This window comes from Agrilus planipennis, unplaced genomic scaffold (genome assembly GCF_000699045.2).
Source record: "Agrilus planipennis isolate EAB-ADULT unplaced genomic scaffold, Apla_2.0 scaffold2, whole genome shotgun sequence".
In the NCBI taxonomy this organism is placed as follows: Eukaryota; Metazoa; Arthropoda; class Insecta; order Coleoptera; family Buprestidae; genus Agrilus; species Agrilus planipennis.
Window position 1 is genome coordinate 2,703,981 of NW_020442464.1, and position 17,771 is coordinate 2,721,751.

A 17,771-nucleotide genomic window follows, 5' to 3' on the forward strand; every position below is an offset into this window, starting at 1 on the left:
CTACACACCTATAAAACTTTTGCTTTGTTTTCTATTGTTAATTTATATACATTTTTGTTTTAAGAAATTGCTAAACATTTTCGTCTAGTACTGTACAGTTCTAGCCGATCTCCTAAGACCGCCCATCGAGAGCTCTGCTCGTTCGAGCTTGTTCCAAGTATTTCTGTCTTGCTCACGCCTAGTGTGTATTCTTTCTATCTTCGCGCAGATTTCTTCAAGGTCACAATTCTAACAAATTGAAATAGACTGTGCGGTAGTTTCCAATTCTATCATCTGTCAATCGTAAGGTCGCAAGATCGTTGAAGGCAAAACCCCAAATAACTGATGCAATAAAATTGTGATAGTTTCCAATTCTTTGATCTGCCAATCGTAACTCAGATCATTGAAGGTAGAACCCCAAATAATTGATGCCTGATGTAGACATGGTTTGAAAACATTTCCTTTTGACGCTTTAAAAATCTCTTAAATCCGGTCCTGTTTTTTTATTATTGTTCGTACATGTTTTGTCTGTGTATTTTCATACCTAGACATAGTAAAATATTTCACGCACCTTTAAACAATTGTTTCTAGCATGTCGAAATTTGCACATCACTCCTGTAGAAAGTTATTCGTACTTAATAACGATTAAATGTCATATTCTGTTGCGACTAATCAATTAGCTGTGGTATTTTCCAAAAGTAGTATTGCAATGGTTGAATTTATCGATGTGTACTGTCTAGGTACTATACGTAATACATATTTTTGGGTCAGTTCAATTGTCAAGAGAATAAAAATTCATCATGAATCCAAGAACATATATTACGTACAGATTGTCAGTAAATTTTATTTCTGTTTCATGTCTATAGTCATGAAAACCTTTTTTCTTATTTTATTACTAATTTTTGTTAAAATGCTGATACAATTAATAACTTGATTGTTCCCATATTTTAAGTAAAGGATTAGTGCATTTAATACATATCTATCTATCCAATTCTACTAAATTTGTAATGTTACATTCATTTTCTAAGCTTATTAAACTACAAACAACAACCCCCTGTATATACGTTTCTCGAATTTTAACGTATTTAAATTCTTATTTGTTTAAGTCTTCGATGCCGAGTTTTTTTTTTGCAATCATTTTTCTGCTTGCAGCACTTTCACATCGGCAAGGGCAGTCAAGGTGATGTCGTAGCTTCTTTATCTATAAATAGATCTATACGAGGCAAAAAAGGCAGAAAAACGTTTGCGATAAATAATATTTGTGAGGTGTTTACCGAATAATGTACGGTCAATTGTAGACGATACCATTTAGAGTTGAGTGTGGTCGTGTTCGTGGCAACAGCATTTAATCGTAGGTAAAACGTGGACTTCGTCGAATATCTGGTAAATTATGTCTAATTAGACTTATGATATTTATGCAGACCCTTCTGAATTAGTGCCGGTTTATGAAGTGTATGATGTGAACATTTTTCTGTGTTAAATAACTTACGAACTGTGTTTATTGGGAAATACGTGAAATTTCGACCAGTGAAAGAACATCTACCTAGTAAGTACCTCCTGAACATGTATTTCATTAGCAGTAGATTTAATTAGATGATACTCTGAGCCAGAATGTTCGCTGAATGTAATTTACTGGATTACTTTTAAGGATTTCGACTTCTCCAGCGAGCATCTCGGTGGGAGTTTCTGTAATTTTTTGAAGTAGTTTGTCTAGTACAGTTTTAGAAGTCTCGCAAAAAGCGTACCAATTTTGGGACCTTGCAAAAAGTTGAAGGTTTTTTGTTATGCTAAACATTAGCATTCTATCTTCATATAATCCAGAATCATACAATAAAACAATCGACTTCCCTGTAGGTTCCTATGTAAATTGTAAATATCTGCGAAAGCTATGTTCTGATGGTGTGCGATACTTATATTCATTTCAGGATAACACTAATACAGAATAATTATATGAATATTTGTTAGATGAATTGTGATTCAGATATAGATGCGCAAAATCCAGGAAACCTTTGCATTTTTTAAGAATGTCTGACACAATTCTCTAAACTGTAAACAAACCAGGTTGTTTTTTACTGGAATTCGTTCTAGAAGGATGATCAGTTGAACCACTAATTAATTGCATGATCATTAATTGTTTATTTTATAAAGAGCTAAACTCCTTTGAAGTTTTTGTCATAGGAGTACGTATATTTTAATATCATTCTTTTTTAAATTTGCACTAAACACTACACATATTTGTTTATGATGTTTTATTCAGAAAATGGTAGTTTTATCAGGTTACAGATAAAAAGTCACTGAACAGCATTGTCCATGGGGTGTTTCAATGGCTTTTTTCGACTCGATGACTAGTTTTTCCGTCAAGGGCGTCAAAGTTGACGAAAATTGATTTCGTTAATTCTTGACTAATTTGATGTCTGAGAAATCGATACTTATAGATTACTTAATAAGAATATGAAAGAATTTTTCAAATAGCATTTGAAATAAAATTGTGATTGTGATTAAGACTCTAAGAGGATTCATGTGTTTTATTGAGAAATACTGAAATTATACCAAAATAATAGGAATTCAGCATCTTTGGATTAGTCAGAAACGAGTATTATTATAAGTATATTTAAAGGGAAATTTTTGGTGAACTTTGACATCTCTTTGGAGAAAAAAGTAGATATGGAATCGGAAAACGCACCATAACTATTCAACCGATAATCATGAAATTTTTTAAACACATTGTCAGGAATATGGGATACCTTTTATCCAAAGAACAATACCGTTCCCGAGGGAAAGAAAAAATTAGCTTTATGTGGTCGTCGATGATCTTTGACATGTATTTAGGGAAAAACCTAGTGTACTATAAATAGGTCATCATCATCATCATCATCATAAGGTCATCAGTCCTAAGACTGGTTGGACACGTACCTCCACTCTTTCCTATCCTGAGCTAAACTTCGCATTTCCCTAAAACTAGAACATCCCACATCCTTAACTATTTGCGAAGAGTAATCTAATCTAGGCCTACCTCTACCCCTCCTAACTCCTGTTTCTGCCTCTAATATGTCTCTGACTAGACCTTCATGCCTAAGAAGGTGTCCTACCAACCTATCTCGCCTATTTTTTATTGACTTCCACAGAGTCCTCTGTTCTCCTATTCTTTCTAATACCTCTTCATTTCTAACCTTTTCTACCCACGATATCCTCATCATCCGCCTATAACACCACATTTCGAACGCTTCTAACCTTTTCTTTTCCGCCGCTCCCACTGTCCATGTTTCGCACCCGTACAACGCCGTGCTCCAAACATACACCTTTAACAACCTTTTTCGAATTTCTAATTTAACCGTTCGCGAGCATAGAAGTGACTTCTTTTTATTAAAGGCGACACGACCCTGCGCTATCCTCTGCTTTATATCTCTACTACTCCTTCCATCCTCACTTATCTGACTTCCTAGGTATCTAAAATCAGCCACTTCTTCTAATTTTTCATCTCCTATCTTTATATTCGCTCTTTCCCTACTTTTTCTTCTCTTGCATATCAGTATTTTAGTTTTACTTTTATTTATTTTCATACAGTACTGATCTGTCAGTACCGCTTACATTTTATTTAAAGCTATCTCTAGGTCCTCCTTGCTAGATGCTAATACTGCTATATCATCTGCAAATCTAAGCATACTAATCTTTTGCCCTTGCACATCTATCCCTACAGTTGTACTATAAATATGTATAAAAAATATTTACGACTTTTTGACAGAAACAAATCAGACATGCTTACATAAATAGTTAAGTTATGGTGTAAAAAGATATTTTACGAAATGAGAGAGAGATTAAAATATTTCGTAGGCATTAGTTTTTGTTGTCCATTTCGATTTTATGTATTCGTATAATTACCTACGGATTGGTTGTCGGGTTGCAGAAGGAAAAGCAACAACAAAAAAAAAAAAGAAGTATGGTTACCCCACCCCGTGGGTAGTTTCCCTTTCAATCATCGCGACAAATCGTGGCAATCATAAAACGTCGGCGACAGTTGTCAGGCCGATCGGTTTTATTGTCGAAGTTTATGCATTTTGTTTCGTACGGTGACGCCTTTCGTAAACAAACGGGCTGCATTTAAAGCCGTAACACACGCGTCTTAACCAGAACGTTTCTGACAGTTTTACTACCACCAATTTAATTTAACTCATTACCAGTTTTAAGTCTTGTTTAGTAAACTGACTTTCATCTTGCCTGTACCTTTTGTTTTTCGAACTTACGGTTTGTTATTAAAACAAGAGAAACTCATTAGGAAAATACCTTTATGCAAATATAATATTGTTCTGCCCTTAATTCTACAACGCTTTCGTTCGTGTAAGTATTTTAATTTTTAATGGCTAATATGGGAAAATACGTAAATGTATAGGTCCCTATTTGTTCATTTCGAATTGGTTTTGAATATTTTCCATCACTTTGTTTGTTTAAAATGAGTTACATAACGTGAAAACTATCCGACAGTCATTAAAAATCTGTTGTTTTACAGTTTTTTTTTAATTTTTCGTTCTGTTTTTCCTGTCAAAGATAAGAATTTCGTAATTTTTATACCAATTAGTCTTGTGCATGTTGTCTAAGTATTTCGTCAAACAATTACACCAAGGATCATTCACTGACCTACAATTACTTCGAATTTTTTCTTATGTAATGTTAATGTGAAAATTCATTTTCAATTTTTCATCCACTTCAAGCTGTCGGGTTCGATTCGCGGCGGGGGTGTGGCAATAGCAACAAAAATTTTCCCTCATTAACATGAGGTAGCTTGTAATGGACGGAAAATTGAAAATGAATTTTCACACTAATATTTCATATTAACCACTGTTAATAGTTAAAAATCTTATCATTTTTTATTCTGAAAGTTCTTTGGCAGTTTGTTCGTTTGGTACAAACACGAAACCCTTATTAAAGCTTCATATTTAATTTAAAAGTTTATATTGTGTTTTCAGTAGTTTCAAAATTCACATGTACAAATTTTTGGGAAATTTGAGCATAAAAAACGTAGGAGAAGTTGCTGGCTTGAGCTGGTTTTAAAAAATGTAATTTTCCTCTCTAATATTATTTAATTTATTAGTTGCTGCCCCTGGCGCTGAGGCGTGTGAACCAATTTTGTCTGAAATTTAACCTTGTAATCGTTAGGCGCTTTCCATGCCGCTGTCAAATTAGGATTAATCTTTACGAAGCTGATGGAAAATTTCAAGGACCGTTTTGTACTCCATGCGACGTTAAACAATTTGAAATTCTTCACTTGAGCGTACATACTAAATAACGGAATGCGCATTACGTTATCGTGTCAAGAGGTGATAATCCAGCAGCAACATTCGATACCCGACCTGCTGGTTCTGGCTCTCTCTTGAAATGCCTTGTTTTTCTCAAGGGCTGACGACGGACCAGGGCCATGACTTAAACTTCTTTTTTGTTCTAATTGTAATTATTGCTCAATATATATATATATATACGACACTGCCGCTACTTTGAGAGAAATCTAAAACTGACTGCTAATCCTTTCCGATTAGTAGTACTGAAAGTATACGTTTCAAACGGTGGATACAGAAACCCTAGCGTAGATTCCAAACAAAAAAAATAAAAGAAGTAATAGAAAAACAACTGAGCTAGCATTGAGGCTTCAGTACTAGACCATTGCTTGGCATTCGGGAGGACGCGGGTTCGATTCCGGGTCCGTCTGCCTTGGTCCAAGTTTTTCTATAGTTTGCTTGGATCATTTAGGCAAATGCTAGGGCAGTAATATTCCATAGATATGACATATTTAAGACATGAAGGGTTATTTAATTGAGAATTCAGAAAAATAAATGCTGAAATATGCAACCATATAACAATGAAAAGGTGATAATTATGAAGAATGAAAAATGCCAAACATCTACATCTCTGGCAGTAAGTATGTGCTGTGGCATCATCACGTTGGAGTCAAATATTTATTGTATTAATTCTGAGATCACAAGGTTTTTTAGCATTGAAACGTATCGCTCAGGGGTTACAGACACATTTGCCCATCTTGCATCTTTGGAAAAAAGGTCCGATTACTCAATTTCTTAAGGGAACCACTCACGATCTAATGAAAATGACCATTATCACTCAGTATTATCAATGGTTCACTTACATCTCCAAAAATCATTCACATTCTCATTGCGAATTGCTGGCGTTGCGTTAAATCATCTTCTTTCAGTTGCTGAACAAGATATTTATTTTCAATTGTTAAATGGTTTCACATAAGCTTTCATTTTTCGTAATAAAACTTCATGCAAGTTAAAAAACAGCTGAGTTATTCTCATTTCAAAAACTCTCTTCTGTTCAGCTCCACCTTGTAGTTGGTTGTGTGAGATATTGTGGTTTTTGCAAATGGACTGATGATGACTCCAATGGTATCAACTTTCATAGAATAACTTTTTTTGTACGCTGTACCTCAATTTATTTTGTTAAGCAGTACTTCCACCTAGAATTAGAAATTAATGACTTTCGGATTGTTTCCGTTAGTTGTTCAATGAGATCGAGATCTCCTACATGCCAAACTATAATATTGTGTTTTAAGTTTATTAAGTTTTGATGTATCTGTGTATCTAACGTGATTGTTTTAAGAGACTATGAAGCTGCAGACTTTAGTATTTGGTATTATGTGTATAGTTTTAGCTCGATATCGTCAAATTTTTCTTAAAATAAGTGTATGTAATCGAGTTATCGTAAGATTCTGCTTTTCATTTTGATGTACAAGGACGGGCTGAAAAATTCGTAGGCTGACCCATATATGACTCTATTTGTATCAAATCCATATGATTTTTAGTTAGCCCTAACCTTCAAAAAACACATGTATAAGCTTGACAGCTGTTGTACTATTAGTATCTGAGTTATAGCATTTTTAGTGAAAGGACTTTTGTTGTTTAAAAAAGAAAGTGCTGTTTCATCAAGACAATGCACCGTGTCACAAATCAATGAAATCGATGACAAAATTCCATGAATTGGGCTTCAAATTTCTTCCACATCCACCGTATTATCCATATCTGGCCCCCAGCGACTTTTTTCTGTTCTCAGATTTCAAGAGGATGCTCGCTGGACAGAAATTTAGCGCCGATGAAGAGGCTAAAGACAAATCGTATTATAAAAATGGTATCGAAAAATTGTATGACCGCTGTAATCGTTGTATCGCCCTGAAAGAGAACTATATTGAATAATAAAATCAAATTCTATCAAAAAAAATATTTTTTTTTGTATGCTAGCCTACGACCTATTCAGCCCGCCTGTTACATACATGCGGAATGCTGAAAACGATGGGGAGGTATACCTACTCAATCACTTCAAACTAACAATCTACATATTTTCCAGTTAATTACTAACTAATAATTAACTACTTAGTTATCAGGAAACAAACCGCACTCTCTAATTTATTGATTTGTTAGATTTTGAACTACTAATTACTGGATAATTATAAATGGGAGAGTAACCCTAAAAACGCAAGTATTTCTTAGACAGGGTATTACTAGATAATTATTATGGAAAATGCATAAGTACAGTTTCCATAATATTTGTAGATATTCCTCTCTCAAATTAAGTTTTTGTTAAGATAATAACATTAACAATTTAATATCTTAATATGTTCCTCCATGTGCCACAATAAAACGCATGCAGCTTAAATATTCAACATACCGGTAATACATTTCAACATCAACTTCATAATCACTTCCACATTGTGGCAAAGAAAATATTTCAAAACCAGCACTCGTTGTACATAATTAAATTCCTCCACGAGCCGTCAATGTTAGCGGATAAGATGGCTCGTGGCATTTTATTGTATAATAGTAACGAAGGAACGAACGAACGACCAACGTACAGGAACGCGAGAGGATGCTCAGGTGTAAAGGTCATTTATTACCTTTTTTATATCGTGATGCAGCCGAGACTTTATTTGAAGCCATCCAGCAATCACAACAGAGCTTTGCGCTTTCGCTCTGCCTTTCCAACACAAAACGCCCACATTTTCTTTTTCGTTTGACAAAAAGCTGCGTACGTGTTTAAACACGTCACTCAACAACAGTTATTTTTTTTTTAATAAATAGCTGACTAATGAATTATCACTTGAAAAGAAATTGTACGTAACTGTAGTAACTAAAGCCAATCCTCGAAGTACGTTTCTGTTTCTGGTTACGAGAGGTTTTTTGGGATCTATATGTAAGAATCCTTTTGTAGGATCATTTTAGCTAATAAAGACATTTCAAACTTAATACTTAACAATAGTTATTTCGTAAGTTGTTTGGGTCACTTTGTTATAGAAGGTTTTGAGAAGGACTTAGAAAACGAATAATTAAAACTAGACAACAACAACATATATTTACAACTTAACAACAACTGGCGTAACGAAAGGAGAAGAGGTTTGATTTGGTATTTTATGAAAAATGAAAAACTGTTCTACAAGGAAGGAATAGAGAGGATAGTAGATACGAGTAGGGAAGCATTAAAATATGGAAACTTTANAATTACAAAAGCAATTCAATTTACGAAAAGTTGTCTTCGTGTTTAGTATTCGTTTGACTCATGAAATGCAGACAATATGTTACAAATTTTTACGTTCACAAGGTGAGCAACCTTTACACATGTCGTGATGATACGAATAGTAAATTTTTCGTAAATATGAAGTAAATGTGGCTATCGGGGGGTATTTACAATATGTAAACAAAATGAAACAATATTCAAACATGTGGTGGATATCGTCACAGTTATTTCTTCATCAATATCTTAAGTAATATTTTTTATATAAGATCAAGTAAGAAAAAGTCAGATAAGTCAGGATGAAAAGAGTACTAGGGATATAAAGCAGAGGATAGCGTAGGGTCGAGTCGCTTTCAATAAAAAGAAGTCATTTCTATGCCCATAAACGGTTAAGTCAGAAATTGGAACAAGATTGTTAATGGTGTATGTTTAGAGCGCGACGTTGTAAGGGTGCGAAACATGGACGGTGGGCGCGGCGGTAAAGAAAAGGTTAGAGGCGTTAGAAATGTGGTGCTACCGGCGAATGATGAGGATACCGTGGATGGAGAAGGTTAGAAATGAAGAGGTATTAGAAAGAATAGGAGAACAGAGGACTCTATGGCAGTCAATAAGAAATAAGCGAGATAGGTTGGTAGGACACCTACTCAGGCATGAAGGGCTAGTTAGAAAATACTTTAGGGGCAGAAACAGGAGCTAAGAGAAGTAGTGGTAGACTTAGATTAGATTATTGTTCGCAAGTAGTGAAGGATATGGATTGTTATAGTTTCATGGAAATGCTAAGATTAGCTCAGGGTAGGAAGGAGTGAGTGGAGTGTCTTGATGATAAATACCCAAGTAGTATAGGTAACATAATGTGACATTTCATGCGACCAAGAATTTGAATTAAACGTTCTCATTTTTAATATATGTATGTACAGTGTACATACGTATGAAAGGAATTGATTAATTAAGGATTAGTGTCGAAGTTCCGCTCTGGCGAGTTTATAAGAATTTTCATGAACTTGACCGGAATAAGTCCGTTAGAATAATCAACTGTAATTTGATTCTTGTTGTCTCATTAAAACAATGAGATTATCGGTCAACTTACGCTGATAATAATGGATATCCTTACCATGCCTACAGATAATAGTTGTTATCGCAAGTAGTTACAGGTAACATTATAAATTTCTTAAGTACATAATATCCGCTGTAATTTCTATTATACATGCATCCATTGTAAACGTTTGTTGCAACCTATTCGAAAAAAAAAAGGAAAACTGGTTGTTCTAAAGACATTTTCTTTAATTCTCAAAAACAGTCTACCCTAATATATACGAGTATAAAAAATTACAAAACCTACCGCAGCTGCAGTCTAAATGACATTCCTTTCACTCAGTTTGACGTGGATTCAAATTTGCCTTCTCCGACTAAATATTACGAGTAGCTATCAAATTTCAACATATATCTGTTTATAGTCTCACAACGATTCCGTTTCTAGTAGTAAATATTATCTATCAAAAATTAATTCGATTATGAACCAGGATTGCCTGGATTCTTCTACACATCCAGTGGCAGCTTGAATAATTTTTCACTGACTAATTATTTGAAGATACAGTTCTTAATCAGACTCAATTCATCGGAACTGTTACTGAGTGATATAAATCACAATTAATTTACCATCTATATGTATATAAATCACTCACCAAAGCGAAGTTTCCAAATACCAAATAACTAAAAAACAAAAATGTCATTTATAAGCATAAATTTTAAATCATTCAATAGAAATTATCTTCATCTATCATTAATTTGGTAAATGTCTAGATGATGGCTCCGAAGGGGTGGGGGTGGTTGGGTTCGAAAGAGGAGGGCTCCCCCACCACTGTACCATAAAAAATTCGTTGCGGTCTCACTCCCCCCCCCATAAAAAGTTATGGGAGTTAGATGGGGTGGGGCTAGGGGGGATCGAAAGAGGGTGGTCACCTGAGTCAAATCCCATAAACAATTTGCGGCGGTCTCACCCCCATAAAAAGTTATGGAGGTTGAACGTTGATTATTTAACAATTTTCATACACTATAATTCAAATAAAATTCAATAAAAAAAATATTTTCAAGCGGTTGGAGATGGGGGATCGAAAGAGGGTGGTCACTTGAACAAAACGCGATAACCTAACCTAACCTAACCTACCCTATTGATAAAGATAGTTAAATAATGTTTTATGTAACTTTCTCAATATTTTTATGTATTTTTCATTAGTTTTATTTTTGAATATTGTTTAAGAATGACTATATAAATATTTACATGCCTAGAAATGTATAAAAATTGGCATATTTATTAACTTTGAACCCCTATAACTTTTTATGGGGGTGAGACCGCCACAAACTTTTTATGGTACAGTGGTGGGAGAGACCTCCTCTTTCGATCCCCATCATCTAGACCTTTACCATTAATTTTCCTGTGAATAAATACTATCAGATTTTTCTAAATTTTATATGAAGTAATTATTCAAAAGTTAATTTTTTGTCTATGGCAAACGTAATTGATGATCACACTGCATCGATTCGTGAATAATCATTTCCATGAATGGAAATATTTTTGCGCTAGTTGCACTTTATCTATCTATGAATCACGTGTATTTGCAGTTGGTTATTGCTTAGCAATGTATATTCTTGAAAATGAGGAGAGCAGTATAATAAAAGCAAACATTTCAGCGAAATGGTCTTATCTGCAGTTACTTCCGGTTCGGGATCGAGTCTGGAACGTGCTGACCAACTGACGGTGTCATGTTCCTTCGGCCAGACTAATTAAAAAGGACAAACGATACGGTTCGCTTTTTTATCTTTTATAAGCGTGCGGCTTTTATTGAACCGTTTTAGCGAAAATATCTTAACGAATCACGGTCTCTTTTAACGTTATAATTAACAACATCAGCAGCAGATTTTTTAACGTATTCATCAGTAACATTTGTACCATTCACTTGGTCATTTTAAATACAATTTACATATATGTATTAGTACTGTGTTGTAGATGCAATATGTTACTTACTGAATTTATAAAATTATACACGTTTTAAAATGTTTATATTATTATATTAATTTAATTTCTACTTTCTGCCATCTTTTTAAACTTAGAATAAGCAATATTTAATCTATGGGGATTTTCCCTCCTGTTTTTTCTTCTCATACGCCTATCTAACCTTTCAAATCTCAAAAGGTGTCCTGCCATCATCCTATCCCTACTTTTCCTTATTGTGTGTATCTAAGTGATTTTCTTTTGTTAAAGGCGATTTCTTTATTTGATGTCCCCAGCGCTCTTTTAATCGTAACTTATTTGACTTCTAGTTTTTCTTCTCCAGTTTTTATTGCAGCTGTAACCCTTGTTTTATTGTTTCTATTTAAGTGATTCTGAAACTTATCTTAATCTCGTCCAATCGCAAATCGATTATCTTTATTACAATGGTTTATTATAGTATTAAGTATGTTGAACAGAATTTGTATGCATGTCGCACTCATATTTGTATTTAATTATGCATAGAATTTCTATCTTCTTACCGATTCACAAATGGCGAAGGCGCTTGGCATTTCAGCTATATTTTGCACTAAAATATATAAATACGAAACCGTTAGATAGTTTTAATGTTCTGAATCAGGCTTTATGGTATATTTTGACGTATTTCTACCCAGGTATGATAACTTTGTGTTATTTTTATAAATTCAAGTTAGAATTTTATAAATAAATTTCGTTTTCGTTACAAATCATAAAAAAAAGTTCAGACAAAATTCGTAACCTAACCTAACGCGTACATGAGTGTTGGCATGTACCCATTAATTGCATTTTTACGTGTGTTTTTGTTGGAAAGGCTATCGATATCTGTTTTGTGCAAAACAAATTTCGTTGGCAAGTATATTTTTAAAATATGTCATATAGAGGGAAACTGCTACGTTCATCGTAGGTGGCCAGACGGTATGGCCATGTGTTCGGTATTTCGTTGTAAACCACATACGTAAGTTTATTTATCGCAGAGCATTTAAAAATGCTTCAAATTCTAAACCATATATATTTTATTACCTTTTAATGGGAGCAACTTTATGGTTTGACGAATTTTAACGACATTTTGCGTAATTATTAGATGTATCCAATCTGATGTTACACTTTTACATATTCTATGATGGCAATATTGTGTGCAGACTGCAGAGGCACCAACGACTGGAAGAAAACACTTCTGGTTTAGGGATACATAAAAATTAAACGTTTTTTTAGTTTGTCTTTCTTGCACCTCTGTTTAAAAGGTTGTATGTAATAGGTTATTACCTACCCAAATTATTTTCAAAATAATCCTTTGGACTACATTAACGATAGGTATTAATTTGTAAAAAATTTCGATGAAAGAGAAAGTGAAAATCATTTGAAGTTATTAAAGGTCAGATTGCACATCTAATAATTGTTTTTTTCAAATATTTTTTCGTAAACCATCTACAATTTTTTATCTAGATTATACAAAATGTTTAGATTTTATACCATAAGTTTCTTTGTACCATTACAACATTTAGATTCTGGGTTAAAAACATGGATTAAGAAGGGTTTCCATGACCAGGTGGATTATATAAAAAAATTGTTTCGAATCCTTTATTACTTTAATAAAATTTAGTTGGAAACTTTATTGTTTTTTTGCGAAGACGTAGAAGGGTCAATTTTTTTTTAAAATTTCGACATGTAACTTGAAATTTCGAGTTGCAACTCCAAATTTCAAGCCTATTGAATCGCAACCTAACGTAACCTAACTCAATACCAGTTTAAGCTTAAGTTTTCAAGTTGCAATTCGAAATTTCAAAAAAAAATTGCTTGACTTCTAGACTTTTGTAGTTTTTACATGATGCATGGTACCGACCTTAGTATTAAATAATAATTTCGCTGGCTATTCCTGGTCAAAGGGTCTTGACGAACTAATCGCCAACAAAGTATTTCTTCGGGCAGATTTTTTTATGCAGGATGTATAACAATAAAATAGGACATTGGTACAAAGTATTATACTTGTGTACATATATGTATACCTACATATTTATTTACAGACTTCCTGATTCGAAAGCTGAGTAAATTTTTCAAACGATAAAGCTCCTGTTTGTATAGGACACGTGTGTTTCACCTGCCTTAAGATGTTTACCTTCAGTTTATATTCTTATATTAATTCCACTGATGGATGGTGACGACGGCGCTTAGTGCATATTATGCACATTTACTGAAACCTACATACGTGTGTACATTAATAGCCAAAATTTTACGGTTCTGTATCATACTGTCTTGTACAATTTGTCATAATTTTCATTGTTTTCTTGGAGCTGCATGCTCCAAAAAGATTACCATATATACTATTTGATTTTTTTGATGTAGAAACATGGACGAGAAAAAATATTAGGTAATCTGCTTATTATAAACGAAAAACAAGAATAGGTTTCGTATTGTAGCGAGCACGAGTGTGTTTGTGTCCGATCGGGCACACTTGTGCGTGAACGGCATATCGATTCGCCGACTAGCCGCGGGCGCCTTTCTTCATGTGCGCCGTATTTGTAAATGTGTGTGTCGTACCTTCGCTCTGGGAAAGCAGTTAAACAGTTGAAATAAAAAATAAACTATCCGGATGTTTTCAGAAGGTTCCAGAAAGTAAACAAAAGAGTATTTAAAGAAAGAGACGATCGCCGAGAGAAAAAGAAATAAATTGACCGTTGCAGAAGTGAATCCAGAAATAAACTGACAGTGATAGCAGTGAAATAAATAGCGTTATGGTCCAAACTAGTTTTTTTGATTAATAAATCGCAATTTATATGCACCATACTTAAGTGCTATCCAATCAGAAGCTAAAAATGATGAGAACGGTATGAGTTCATGATCAGTAATTTATCGCGATATTGATTTTGTTGGATGTCATCAGCACGTCATAAACAGTTTCGACAAATCACTGCCCAGACCGAAGGACTTCCTTTAAAAATAAGTTAATAAAATGTCTATCTATGACAGTACACGACCATAAAATGATATTTGCTACTAACAGAGACCCTTCTATGGGTTGTTTATCCAATTGAACAGACATCTGATATGAGAATGAAATTGGTAAAAAGGGTAATTATAAAGTATAACTATTAATTTGTTCATACACACCTGTGTGTTTTAGATTATAGCAAATAGTTTAAGATGACGAAAATGTGGTTGTTTTCTTAGTTTCCTGGTCGTGTGCATCTAAAAATACCAGATTTATTTAAGTGGCTTTGACGTATAGATACATATGTACACGATGATAGGTTTTTAATCAATTTTATTATTAAGTATACCTCCGCATTTTTATTTAGATGTTCTTTTAACAGCTATTTATTTAACTGATAAAGTGCAGATGCAAGGTAATATACTTACACATGTTTCCGTCCGTAACTATATGATCTATTACTAATTTTCATGTCTCCAAGTCTGCTGCAGCATGTCCTAATCTCTAATGCATTTCCTTTAGTAAACAAAACAAAAACTAAGTTGTGTCTGGTCATAAAAATGTCTTTGGCAAGTATGACATGTAATGGCCGTATCTGGACTGCACATTTTAACCAACGTGCCGGTTTAAGTTCAAGTTCCATTTTTATGACTTTCAAATTCCTCTTCATGTGCAACAATTTGTTGAGAGATGCGTCCTTTCTTTATTACAGTCTTTAACTGGTCGGAACTTATTATTTTACGTTGTTTTTAGTATTTTTGACTTCTATTTCGTATTGGAATTCCAAATCAATCGAAAATGGTAAAACTTCATAGGTAGTACCAAATACAATCCATGCATCAACAGCGTCCAATTTATTTTTGTTGTTTCTGTGTACCAATTATCAATGAATGAACACATATGCAATATTTTATCAAATGTAACAGTAGCAGGGTCATTAATTAATGAAGAAATACTGCAGTAAGCAGCAAATTTACTTGATGGCCTTTTATCTTTCCCATAATATAAAGTAAATTGCTTGATATCTGAGGAAATGTGCTCAAAACAGTATTACCGCCCTTAAAATAATGAGGAGGGAGTGGGGTAATTGCCAAACTTAAGAAACAAATGAAATAGTACAAAATCAGAAAAAAATACAAATGTGAGTACTAAAAGTTTATTTCGAGATCGACTCACAATTGCATCAAGAGAATATCCTTCATTCTGTTCTAACGTAGTCAAACGAATGTGTTCGCGATTACCCTACATCAATGATTACCCCATTCTTCCCGACTTGAGTTTCAAAAATAATGCCTGTAGTTATCACAAAAAAGATTGTGAACCAAATTATTATTGTGCCGCTTATCTTCAATCGATATTTGTATCTTTAAGAAGTTATTGAGACATTCCTGTTTTCACATCTTGGGAAATTATTGCGACATTTTTGTTTTCTTCATGGGAAATTATGAACGTTTAGCATGCAGATAATTATAACTTACACAAAATGTAAGTCGTATGTGTTGATTGCGTTTTCTGAAATAACGGGCCGTAATGTCTCCCTTCGTCATTGCATTGAGAGAACACGAGCCTCCTCTCGATTTTCTCTTCAACGCCTGTCATCGTAATTAAAGCAGGGGATCGTCTATCGAGGCGCACTCTTGCATGTGTAATCATCTTCAGAAGTCCCGAGTCATTCCGGGGCCATTGTGTTCCGAACTGTTCGAGCCGCCAAGTAAACAATTGTGATTTGGAGCTGACTCTTGACCTTCGCCACACGTCACTTCATCAGGACTTCGCCGACCGCCAGGCCCAACAGGCCGCCGCCGATGGTACCGCTCCAGGTATTAAAACTCGGGATCTCTCTCGGCACAATGGCGATGTGCGGTTTACTTATACATGTACCCATACATACATACACACATACGTTACGTTCTGTTGAATGGCCAATCAAGGACCTGGGGTGGTCGAATTCCTGGAATAACTTCTTGTCTGATCTGATCGGCATCTTCGCCAACACGTGATGACATAATTTCTCACTTACGATGATGACCGCACTGTTATAGTGACGATTATCTGAACACCTGGACGGAATCCGTATCACTCTTTCTTTATCGTCGAATCACTTTACTAAAGAAAATAACGCATCAAGAAGTAAGGCGAAAGAATGTGAAGTAGAACGTCGATTTAAAAAAATATGGTGGTAACTCTCTGTTTCGATGCAGTTACTTTTGTAAGGATCCGGTTGGGTTCAATGGTTTTAATTCAGCCCTCTCGTTGAAAATTCGCCAATTTAAGAATTAAAATTTTATTGGTTTAGTGTTTAAATGACTTTTTGAATGTGACTTAATGTGTTTTGGGACACTGGTAAGGGTGGCATTTAATATAAAGCCCGCCAGAACTAAGATATGAATCATTAACTGCAGCGATTTTGACAGCTGTCAAAAATGGTTTACGGCTGTGACGTCAGGTAGCAGTGGAGAGGGTAAAACGGTAGAAAAAGTCGGAACGCGTGTGTACGCGGCTATCTGGTACCCGGCAAAATCATTATCCGGTGCTTCTCTAATGGTGACTTAATTTGGGCCGAAGGGAATGTTGAAACCACATGTACAAAGGCATTTACACGTAGGTACAGACACAGAGAGAGAACAAGACGAAGGAATGACACGTGTCTCAAATCGGATTCTTATCGTATCTTCATCAGCCAACCGTCCTTCCTAGTCTGATACCGCCCAACGTGAATCTTTTGAAGTTCCGACAGCTGCAGAGGAAATAAATGTGGCGCAGCACGTGAACCGTGTCGCGTGTGTACGACGCCATGCATAATATATTGGTTTACACTAATTTGCAATTAAGAGAAACACAAGCGCTAAACTTAGACGAGAATTTGTCGAAACGAGCATTATGACATAACTTAAAAGAAATGTTAATTTGAGTGAAACGAATCGAAGATTACGAACTTGTGTGTTAAGGATTAAGTAATTAGAATATTAATGTAGCCTGTATAATCAAGGATCTTGACGAGTTGAAAGCTTATGAATTTAATGACAATTTGTATATTATAAAGTTGTTTATTTTTAAGAATTTGGGAAGTATTTAGATACCTACCCGAGATAAAAATGTTCAGTCTCTCAGAGTCTCCGAAAGCGAGACTCTTTCTTCGAGTCTCTCTGGTGTGGCTGAGAGAGACTGACAAAAAACTGTTTAGCGTCTCTAAACGAGAGACTCGAGTCGCTCATAGAGAGATCCTCATTTCGTATCCAGTCTCTGAACGAGAGACTCGAATCTCTGAACGAGAGACTCGAGTCGCTCATAGAGAGATCCTCATTTCGTATCCAGTCTCTGAACGAGAGACTC

At 34.7% G+C, this 17,771-nt stretch overlaps 1 long non-coding RNA gene across 1 annotated transcript in view; it reads left to right on the forward strand.

Annotated features, from left to right (window-relative positions):
- The first annotated feature begins 1,293 nt into the window (after window positions 1-1,293).
- The window catches only part of LOC108741629, a 105,873-nt gene continuing 89,395 nt past the window's right edge, over window positions 1,294-17,771 (forward strand). Inside the window, exon 1 of the long non-coding RNA XR_001938542.2 lies at window positions 1,294-1,525. This is a non-coding gene — a long non-coding RNA (uncharacterized LOC108741629). The remainder of the gene's footprint in view (window positions 1,526-17,771) is intronic.